The sequence below is a fragment of the Euprymna scolopes genome, chromosome 38, assembly GCF_053919585.1.
Source record: "Euprymna scolopes isolate OS-2025 chromosome 38, ASM5391958v1, whole genome shotgun sequence".
In the NCBI taxonomy this organism is placed as follows: domain Eukaryota; kingdom Metazoa; phylum Mollusca; class Cephalopoda; order Sepiida; family Sepiolidae; genus Euprymna; species Euprymna scolopes.
In genome coordinates, this window is record NC_136519.1 from 73,366,241 (window position 1) to 73,378,751 (window position 12,511).

Sequence of the window (12,511 nt, forward strand, 5' to 3'; positions counted from 1 at the left end):
AGGTAAAAAAAAATTAAGTGTAAATTTCAACATTATTATAAAATACATAATTGTTTTCGTGTTTCGGCAAATGTACCATTATAGTTTTGGAGGACATTTTTCCCCCTTCCCCCCCCCCCTCATCCAGAACAACAGGAGAATTCAGGAAATTTTTTCAAATAATTTCTTCGAAAATGCACAAGTGCACATTTTTTTTTTTTTTTTTTCAAAAATCTCTACAAACTAAATTCATACTAAAAAAAAAGCACGATTTGTCTGATTATTTATTGAAATAAATAATGTTATAATTTCGATAAATTACAACAGGCATTTTTTTTTCTAAAATGAATATGAAAACGATTTTTTCTTTCAAACTAACTTTTAAATAATAAATATCTATAAGAAAAGAAAATTCTCAAATGAATAAAAGTTGATGTATGATTTTAAAAGAAAACGAACTTTTAAAATAATAAAATGTAAACATTAAATTTATGGCACTTTTGCAGTATTCGGGCGAGCGCCGTTGTTCGTGGCCGATAACTCTAATTTCTTCTTAGTTAAATAAATAACAAACAAGACAAAAATATTTGAAAATCAGGCTTTGTTTAACTTTGGCATCCACGTTATTCTCCGAGACGGCGGTGTATGCGAAAAAAAAAAAAAAAAAAGTCCCCGGCAAACGTTTCCTCGGTTTATTTGGAAATTAGATTTTTCCAATCGGTTATTTTGGAAATGAGATTTAATTACATTTAAAAAAAAAAAAAAAAAAAAAAGAGATTAAATCGGAGGCATTTTTTTTTCCGAGATGTCTTTTTTTCTCCATCGTCACTTTGAAATTTTATTTAGCAATAAAATAATAAACCAATTTACAAAAAAAAAAAAAAGAAAGAAAAGGTACTAGTACAGTTTAATTAAGACATTAAAAAAAATGAAAATATTGAAAAAAAGTTTATATTGTAGGTGTCCGTTATGGAATGAATTTCTCCCAAAAAAATTTCACTCAAGTAGTTTTGTTTGTTTTTTGTTTTTTTACAGCGAAAAAACAATTTGTTATGATACTGAACAAAAGATTCGATTTTTAGGAAGAAAAGCTAGTATTAAAGATGGGGAGGGAGTGCCGGCGATTTAAGCTGAGTTATCTCCCCGTGGCGTGTTCTAAAATCCCAAAATTAAAAAAAAAAAAAAAAAATCAAAGATGACTACCTTCAATGTGCTGTCATAAAAACGTGTTTTTCCACTTAAAAAAAACACACACACTACTCGATCAAATTAAGTGACAATTTTTTTCGAAGATCTTCAATTCAAAACGGATACGTACAATATAACTTTTTTCGATATTTTCATTTTTTAATGTCTTGATTAAACTATACAAGTACCAAATTTCATTTAACTTATATTATTTTTAATAAATTAATTTGTTTAGTGCTTATGCAGAACAGGTACTACGGTATGCGTCAGCATATTCCGGTCAGGTCACATAAATCGTTGAATGTGCCGAAACACTTTTGCCAATAAAATTGCAGCTGGCAACAATTAGCAAATGCGATAACAAATATTGCGGAAAATTCAGTGAATTTGTACACACAATAGCAAAAATCGTTATCACGCTTCAGTTTCTGGAAGCAAGTGTTGAATTTTGTCAAAAATGGAAACTTATGTGCAAACAAAACGCTCTTACCCTAAACGAAACAAAATCATTAAAAAACGTTTTTAGCTATCAAAAAATAAAATAAATATTTATTCATGAAACTTACCCTACGATGTGTTGTTTTTGTTCTGAATTTAAGCTTTTTTTCTTTTTAATTTAATAAATCAAAAAAAAATTTCATGAAAATTACAAAATTTGGCCATTATTTTTGTGTAAAAAAAAACAAACTTTTGCTCTGCACTTTCCGGCAGTTTACGTAACGTACCCGTAATATACTGACGATAACGCGGCCATATTATGCATAGATACTGTGAGAAATTCCACATGCGGCAGCCATCTTTTCTTGTTGTCCGCCAACGCATTAGTAGTCAGGTGTTATATATATATATATATATATATATATATATATATATATATATATATATACATATATATATAATTTGAATGTGTCAGGTGATTTGACTTGGCGCGCTTTTTGTATCTTGCTTTCCTTTTCAGTGTAACAGAAACTCGCCAACGGGACAGACTCATCCCAGCGGTTCTCTCTCGAGGGAGCCAAAACAATTCCTTCATGGACACCAAACAGTTGGTGAACGAAGGCCACAAATCTACAAGCAAAGACAACTTATATTGCTGAATCTATCCAAATCAAGGATGACATTCAAGAACTGTTCTGCATGTTTATTTACCAAATATTGGATCTTATCTCATTTCATCTTGAGTCCCAAGGGCTCACATATGCCTGATTATAGGCGCCATCATTCCCGCCGAGTTTACCATGAAAATTCATGGATCCTTCCAAAGGAACAACGAACTAACATTCCAACAACAGGAATTCGAACTAAAGGCATATGGAAACAAATCGGGCCACCGTTTTGCAAAAGGACTGTACCAGAACCAAAGAACTCTCATTGCGGTTATTTATGAATAAATTTTGAGTTTAAAGGTATGGCTTTTGTTTGTGGAATTCATTTCTTTCTGCAGGGAGAAAATGGAGTTGTGTGAGACAGAAATTTCTTACAATACCGCTTGTTGTTATTATTATTATTATTATTATTATTGTTTTAATTTAAAAGCAGGGACGCAGAAAAATAATTAAATTAAAAAATAGTAAAAATTATACAAACGTTCACGATAGGAATGTATGGATGCACGGCTGGAGAAAAACAAGAAGACCAGCACTCCCTACCTACCTCCAACTACCTGGCGTCATTTTCAGACAACCTTTTAACTTTCTGACATTTTGGGCTTCCGTAGAACGCATTCTTAGACGACTTCATTTTGTTTTGTTTGAACGAAGTTAAATAAATTCAGTGTAAAAATCCTTCGAAAGATAAATATTAGTTTTCAGGGCCTATTTCCAAAATAATTAGTAAAGTCCTAAGATATTGAATTAAACAAAAAATAGCTTAATTAGTCTTCGAAAGAAAGTTAAAAGGCTGTCTGAAAATTACGTCAGGTAGTTGGAAGGAGGTAGGGGGTGCTGGGTTTTTTTTTTTCTTCCTCCCAGCCATGCATCCGTAGATTCCTATCGTGGACGTTCGTATAATTTTTACCATTTTTTAATTCAATTATTTTTTTTTGTGATCTTTTAAATTAAATCGAAACAAACAAACAAAAATTTATCAAGATTATATAAAAATTACGTTACACTGAAAGTTTACACATTCATGCAAGCAAGGATAATATTAGAATCTTACATATAAAACTCATGTGAAACATGTAATTAAAAAAAAAAAAAGTAGAAATATCTTTTACAATTATGTTTTGTGTAAAAATATTAAATAACAATACTTAATTTAATGATAAGTTCGAGAAATTCATTTTTCTTAGAGTTATATCGAATTCATTAATATGGACTTCAGGGGCTTTTTCGTAAAGTTCTTGAAAAAATTATTTTTTCTTTTATTGTTACAATTTACAATGCTTTATTTTCATAAAATAGCAAAAATAAATTCATTCATTTTTTTTTTTTTTTTTTTACTACTGAAAACCATATGTTTAGTAAAGGTACTTTTGTTTAAACAAATACATTTCCACTAAGATTTAAGAAAAAATAATATGTTCATTATATTCCGTGGTCATTAATTGATAAATACTGAAAATTTCATTAAAATTGGTTAATTTGTTGATTTTTGGTGATTTTTTATGTAAAGGGGGGGGGGGGTTCAAAATGTTTATATATGTTGATACACCCACTACACCAACTTCTCATTGAGTATTGGAGAGAGATCAATCACCCAATACATGCAAGACTCCAAGATCATCACCTTATACAAAAATAAGGGGGATCGAAATGATTGCAATAATTATAGGGGCATCTCACTCCTGAGTGTAGTGGGTAAAGTCTTAGCACATGTGCTACTTGGCTGCCTTGCACCACTGGCAGAAAGGGTATACCGAAAATCCCAGTGTGGCTTAAGGACCCAGAGATCAACAGTGGGCATGATCTTGTCAATCCGTCAACTGTAGAAAAAATGCAGAGAGCAACACCACTATACATTGCCTTTATTGACTTTGCGAAAGTGTTCGATCTGGTGAGTTAAGGTGGATTGTTTCAACTCCTCTCTAAGATAGACTGCCCAACTAAACTGCTAGCTCTCCTAAAATCCTTCCACACAAGAACTCAAGCTACAATCTAGCATGATGGAAATCCATCTTCATCTTTTGACATTCAAGGGTTGCGTCCTTGCTCCCACACTATTCAGGATATTCTTCTCCCTCCTCTTGGAGAAAGCTTTTGGCTCATCAACAGAAGGTGTCCACATGCACACTTGTGCAAATGGTGGGCTCTTTAATCTCAATCGCCTAAATACGTCAAAACAAAGACCTCAAACCTCACTGTCCGTGATATGCTGGTTGCAGATGATACCACAATCACTGTTCACTCAGAGGAAGAACTGCAAGCTCTTCTTGATAGGTTTGCTTAAGCCTGCACAAATTTTGGACTCACCATAAGTACCAAGAAAACTAATATCCTTGTGCAGGGCCAGGGAGATGCAGTCCTGATAATCACTGAATCACCATCAATGACACCCCTTTAGAAGTTGTCCAGAGCTTCCAGTAGCTTGGTTCGACCATTACAACCAACATCTCATTGGACCTGGAACTAGAAAGATGCTCTGACGAACTGCAAACACTTGTACCTCCCCGACGTAACTACCCCCGACAAGCTACTAAGTCTCATCCCTTTACAGTAGAGATCCCTAGGTGCAAGAAAGCCTTTTACTCCAATAGTTTCTTCCTCAGAACTGCAGGTCTTTGGAACTCCTTTCCGGGATTCTGCTTTCCCAACTGCAATGATATGCAGAAGTTCAAGTGTAATGTTAACAAACATCTTTCTACTCATCTCCCTTCATAATGACCCCGCTAATTAAGTCCCTAATAGTAGCCCCCTGCTTCAAAGTGGCACTGTGCCTTGTTTGGGGTGAAAATTGAATAAAAAAAAAAATAAATAAAAATATTGGGAAAGCTACTTCTACCCTTTCCCAACTCACGTGTTTGGGACAACTCTAAGCTTAGCATCAAGACCCAGACTGCTGTAGACAAGTCCTGCATTATTAGCACCTTTCTTTATGGCAGCGAATCTTGGCTTACCTATGCAAAGCATGAACAAAGACTGAATGCCTTCCACCTACCTTGGGATTAGCTGGAAGGAGAGGGTCACCAACAATGTTATCCTCTCTCACTTTCACCAAATCTGGCATATAAAGCGTCCACTCCATTTTGCTACCTGCACTGAGTGAAATACTTGCAATATTTTTATTCCTTCTTCTTAGACGTACTTTTTGTCAAAGAGGAGAGTTATGCAGCGACTGCTACATACAGCCGAAACATTTTTGTAGCAATCACCAATTTTAACGTCCACAAGTATCAGAACGTGTAAGCGCACAACATTGCGATTTGACCACCCACACGCATGGAACAAAGGAACTAGGTTAGATTTCTGCGCATAGTGATAAGGAAAACAGGCTGGAACATTCAAGAACATCATCATATATAGATTTGCCGCAAAAATAAAATCAGTTTATTCCAGTTTTTCTTTTGTCGTCTCCAAGACTGGATGTCAGTATAACTCCATCACTGGGAGGCGTTAAAATCCCCATCTTGAGTTTGCATGCCACGCACATGAACCTTAATTCTCATCATGGAAAATTACCACACTGAACAAGAATTCCTAAACGTAAATGTAGATTCCATGAATAAAGTTTCTTTCTTAGAACTGCACGCCTGTGGTACTCTGTTCTGTTTTCCTGCTTTCCAGCTGGCTACAATATGGTTGTCTTCAAGTCCAACATGAACAAATTCTTGATGAGCCATTCCATTAAGTAATTCAATTTACTAAGTTTTCACTACTAACGATGACTACAACACGTTCCCTTTGACCACTGTACACTCATTAACCCTGATCCTCGAGTGACTTCTGAGCCTTGATAAGTGGTGACTCCTTTGTAAAAAAAAAAAAACATATTTCGAACTACTGTTTTCTTATGTGATGAAGACACATGCGCGCACGCACTTTGCTTACATGCTTTAATGACTGTTTTTTCTCTAAGAAAATAATCGCATTAATTTCAAACCATGTGTGACACTCTGTTCATAAAAACCAGGAATTTTAAACTTCATGCTATCTTCACGAAATCCTCATTTAGCTAATCTTGCACAATGAACACCCATTACAAGAAAACATTTGAGTTAGAACAATTTGAATTAATATTCCTAACACGTAAATAAATGTTATTTCATATTAATACAGTGATTTCGAGTTCTTTGTCAAGTGTCGTTATTTTCCGGATTTATTTCTATATTTTTATTTTATGTGAGTTTTGTTGTGACTTATAAATATATTTCTATTTCATGTGAGTTTTGTTGTGGCTTATAAATATATTTCTATTCTATGTGAGTTTTGTTGTGACTTATAAATATATTTCTATTTCATGTGAGTTTTGTTGTGACTTATAAATATATTTCTATTTTATGTGAGTTTTGTTGTGACTTATAAATATATTTCTATTTTATGTGAGTTTTGTTGTGACTTATAAATATATTTCTATTTCATGTGAGTTTTGTTGTGACTTATAAATATATTTCTATTTTATGTGAGTTTTGTTGTGACTTATAAATATATTTCTATTTCATGTGAGTTTTGTTGTGACTTATTAATATATTTCTATTTCATGTGAGTTTTGTTGTGACTTATAAATATATTTCTATTTTATGTGAGTTTTGTTGTGACTTATAAATATATTTCTATTTCATGTGAGTTTTGTTGTGACTTATTAATATATTTCTATTTCATGTGAGTTTTGTTGTGACTTATAAATATATTTCTATTTTATGTCTGAGAGGATGTGACTAGTAGAGTATCCGCAGGACTTTAATGGTCCTGCGGATACTCTCCTACTTTCGACTTAAAGAGATTCTTGCACCTGCAACCGCAGTCCTAAAAATTGAGATCCCGATTATAAATTGGTGAACGCCGACTTACACCCTTGTAATATAGTGACTCCTGGCCAGAGTTCCTATAAATGGTAACCCCCCCCGACCGTTATTTACTATATTTAAAAAAAAAAAAAAAAAAAAAAACTTATAAAATCTTGAAAAATTTGAGTGGCATGATCCACGTCGAATTGTCACCCCATCAAATCGGCTGGGCCAAACCGGCCAACAGTATCAGCAATGTCAAAACGTGCCATTCTCAGAAAAAAAAAAAAAAAAAAAAAAAAAAAACGTCCAAGGGTTTTGTTTATTTAATTTCAATATTGTTTTTAAATATAATAAATAAGGATGCTTAATCATATCCGCACTTATATACATGATTGCATACAGTGGCCCTGCTGTATTTAACAACTTCAGCGATCACAGCTCTCCAAATTTTAAAGCTATGATAATCTCAGGAAGATAAGACGTTAGTTTCCCGTTGATTTCCGTCTGGATTTTGGGAGTGTAACTAACCACGGCCACCGAGAATAAGAAGAAGGCCTGTTAACTGAAAAATGTCTGTAGGCAATGTAGGTAAGATTTGTCAGACTGTCAGTACTATATGAGGACCATTTGAAAAAGAGCAATAAAACATTTTTACTGAACTTTATCTTCTATATATATATATATAAGGCAAATGCAGCGCGCGCATTTTTGCATGTCTCGAAAAGGCTTTTTTCGCCGACGGTCCCGGGGTCGTTACTATCACTTAGAAGTGTTTATAGATAATATCTATGATTTGGGAACGCGGGTTGCGTCTAGATTTATTTACGTCATTTTTACAAAATTCTTGCTATTTCAGCCCATCTTGTGTTCGTTCAGCTTTTTTGTATAAAACCGACACTAATTCAAAGCTAAGAATTGTTCCCGGCAATCGCACCGGAACGTCCAGTAGCAATCAGCTTTGATCAATGTGGGAGCTAATTCCTTATATCAGACAATTGCTATTAAAGCTGGATAATCCCCTTTTTATGGGGAGCTGGTCCCCCCCCCCAACATCTTGGGGAAACAACCAGCCAAAGTTGGGTAAACAAACCCAAAAGCTGCCCCCCCGCAGTAAAAGTTAACTCCTCTACTTCTATTTGACCTCATTAATGAGGTCAAATAGAAGTAGCAGAGTTAAATTTTATTGCAGGCACGTGTTAATTCTGCTTTTAATACTTAAATAAATTCAAACGTGGCTAACGTGTCAGATTTTTTTCACACTTTCTTTTCCACCTTCGCCTCAAGGCTTTGAGTTCGATTTTAACTACTTACAAAAACTGTTTTTTTAAGCCCCCCCCCCAACACAAACACCCAAGCAACGATTTTAATAAAGACGTTTTAACATTGTTTTTTTTTTTATATTCAAACAGGGTTCTTACTTCGCTTATTCTTTTGTTTTGATTTCCCCCCATCTCCGCCCAACACGCACACCTCTAAACACCCGGGCAACGCCGGGTACCCCCGCTAGTTCAATATAAGATATAAATATTACCTATGTAAAATTAAGTAATTTTAAAGCAATATACAATTTAATACTGCTAAAACTGAATTATGAATTTAGGAAACAAATAATTAAAGAACTATTAAACACAAATATTTTTTGGCCTTCGGAACAAGATCACAGTGTAGTATCTGTTTGATGCTACAATTTACCTTTTCTGTTCTCGGTCGGTGGAGGAGAAATCTTTCATGACTGAGATTATTTTTGTTCCTATCCAGAGTGCGCTTTATTGGGAAGCTGGATTTTGCCCCACACGATTATATGTTGAAATATTTAAATAACTATTACTTTAAATACAGAAATTATATTTAAAGTTTTGGTTTTCTGTTCTTCTATGTTCATTTTTTCCCCATGTTTTTTCATCAAAATGTGTAGCGTATTAGTTGTCTCACAGGCCATCATCAGTGATCACTCACTGGCAGTAAATTGTGGTGTTCCCTGGAGACTAAGTGACAACAAGTCTCCCCAGATTTCCAGTGTTCTCCACCTCTTGACCACTTGTGCAGATGATTGCATGTTAACACAACAACCGTTGTCACTGATTTCTCGTTGGCATCAGCCATTAGTGTTTCCTGGGGTTTGGGTGACACAATGCCTCCCCAAATATTGCGGAACTAACCTTCGTTTTTAATGTAGACATATCTAGATCCTGAAAAGAAGGCCAATTTTAAATGTACCTATTTACTATGCCTCCCCACGGGACAGAGTTAGACACCAGGGTCGTTTTTTAACGTGGAGAAAAGGTACAAAAATAAAAATTGTCTCAGTCGTGAAGGATTTCTCCTCCACCGAAAGAGAACAAGAAATAGAAGTGCAGCATCTGAAGAACAGATACTACACTTTGATCTTGTCCTGAAAGAGACAACCAGAGGAACTCTAAATTGGAACAAAAAAATAAAAATTGCTCTTGTCTAGGAGGATTTTTTACTAATTGAGGATAGAAAAACTGGTAAGTAATTTATAGAAGGCAACACAATGAAGTGTAACGGATAGATACAGACTGAAGCAAATTTATATATACTAGCGGGACCTGTGGAAATTCTGCAACAGCATCTTTCATATGCAATATAATATTGCTGGACATTCTGTGGACGTTCAGCGTGAATGGACACCCCGTGATATTATTGTAGCCATTTTGTTAAAACTATGTGAGAGTTATTTATCTAAGTAATCTGGTTAATGTAGTGTCAGATTATATCTAGTTATTATGGTTTATCTCCAATATCCTTATAGATGTGACATTTTCCATTGTATGGATGCCCGACACGAACGGAAATCTCACAATATCATTATACCACATTTAGACAGAACAGATACTACCCTTGGATCCTAGCCAGAACACCAAGAAGGTATATTTTAATTTCACGTACAGCCCAAAAGCGACATCATTATTACTTTTTATTTTTTTACATTGCGTCTTTGGTGATCGGGAGATCCTATTTATTAAAAAGGCGGATAGAAGGTGGTAACATATTACGAACATTAAATTAGCGTATCTATATAATAATAATTTAATGTTGCAGTAAGTGATCACCTTCCATCCTCCTTTTTAATAAATAGGATCCCCTGATTGGATAATCTATAATCTGGAAACCGTGACACATGTACGTACGCAGGTTAAAGGTACTACGATATTAATATATAGATAACGGTGAAAGGAGTTTTATATTTATATTTTAATGCCTTAGCTATGAAGACATATTTGCTGCAAGGCCAAAAATTAAAACATGAATTAATAGCTATTACGTTACGCATGCATATTCAGAATGCCGCCGTTCGATCTTCACCTGGCAAATTTCATTTGTTTAATTTTCATACTTTTGCGCCGATTTTCCGATTTTATAAAGTTTCGCATGGGTTCAAATACCTTATTTATATATTAAATTTCATGTCTGTGGACGAAAAACTGACAGGAGTTTGTTAGGCAAAATTTTTTAAACAAATATATATACATATACATAAATATATATAGAAAGAGGTTCGTGTTTACTGTAAGCTTTTTACGCAAATATTACGCAAGTAGAAATCATGTAGAATATCTGCATTAATATAATTACACGTAATACTTAACTAAAGCATAACGTAATAGTTAACTAACATATATTACACACACACACACACACACACACACACACACAGTCAATGAGAAAGTCTAAGTAGGAGCATGGCCACGGTAGGATACATAAAGATAGAGTGAAGACGTCTATATAATATCCTTCTCATTCCTTGCTTAGCTTATGCTTTGAGAAAGGACGAATACAATTTTTGGAGGCCATACTACTTCAAAAAAAAAAAAAAAAAAAAAAAGGGCCAAAACCACAAAATTTGGCTTTAAAAAGGTGAATCTGAGAATCTTAGACAAGAATATGAGAGTGCCCTCCCTTTGATATACTCTCGTTTTCGAATATCATAATAATATGCGATCATTGGTGTAATGGTGTGAGAAAGGATTTCGAGCTGCAGTGGCTCTTCACTGAAAATTACGTTACAAAAGAAACATACGACAAACAGCTAAAAGTTCAAGAAGAACATTGTCTGCCAAGATACTGGACTGAAGGAGTAAGTTAAAAAATAAATAAATAAAAAACAAAAACGAAACAAAATGGTGGTAGAGACCTCTCCAATAAATGTCACGTTCACATTTATTGGATGGGTTTTTACCACAATTCTGATTTATTTCTTATTTCGAAGTCTTTGTTGAGACTTCAAAGACATCGCAGTCATTTTTTCTTGTTCTCAGGTAGCATTCGATATTACTTGTTTCTTGAACCGAATAAACATTTTACATTAAATAAAAACACTAAAAACTTATCCAGGTCGGTAGAAAAGTAACTTATCTGGGTTAGTTAACATTTATTTGTTATATTTTTGGCAACTTTTTCGTACCTCTGTGGATTGTAACACAGACCCGAGCATGCTTATTCTTAAATATAACAGGTAAACGTATGGATATACTTAATAATGAAAAATATTAGTGTACACAAAAAATTATGGAAAATTAGCGAGTAGCATTTTTAATAAAAAAATATTATTTTACTATTTAAAGTCTACGCACTCTGAACGACAAGTCAGTGTGTCCTAGGTGTGTCAGAAATTTCGTGAAAAATAGTGAATAATTCCACCCCGTCTTTCCAAGCTTATAACTCCTCGAAAAATGTCATTCAAGCCCTAATTTTTTTTTCAATTAAAGAAGCAAGGACCAAGGTTTCATTAAAAAAAACAAAAACAAAAAAAAACAACGTGTTTTTTTGTTTTTGTTTTTAAAGAAGGTTTTAAACTTCGGACTTTACAGGTAAATTTCTAAAAAACACCACTTTTTTTTGTTTTAAATTTGAATATATTATTTATTGATCTTCTATCTTCAATTTGTGATATATAAAACTTTGGTGAGTAAATTAATTATTTACTTTTTAATAGACACTTGAAAATGGGGAGGGGGGTGAATTTAAAAAAAAACGTTTGTCTAAAATATTATATTCGGTTTATTGGAAAGAGCATAAAATTTCACATTGACCCTGAAAATATCGTAAAAATAGAATCAAAAGAAAAATTTTGATAGATTTTTAAAGTTTAAAAATTGAAAAATATTGAGTTCGTAAAATTCATTACTGTTTTTTAAAAAATAAAAATTAAAATTTCTATTACTTTAATAGTTTATTTTGGAAGTATAATCCATAAAGAAAATAAACAACCCACTTTTAAAAGAGAAATTATGAGTTTTTTTATATTTTATTCGCAGTTTCGTGTAAGGGGTGTCAAAAATTCCTACAAAAATTCTGATACACCTAGTCATCCTCATATTAAGAAGAATGGAAATAATATTCTACAACGAACTCGACTTGAGAATGTCGTACGGAGTTGGTGAACTCTGAACTAATATTACATTTTGGTGCTTGTACATCATAATTGTATTTTTT

At 33.5% G+C, this 12,511-nt stretch overlaps 1 protein-coding gene across 2 annotated transcripts in view; it reads right to left on the reverse strand.

The window, feature by feature from the left end:
* The window catches only part of LOC145263181 (uncharacterized), a 255,347-nt gene that overhangs the window by 150,530 nt on the left and 92,306 nt on the right, over positions 1 to 12,511 (reverse strand). The window lies entirely within an intron of this gene.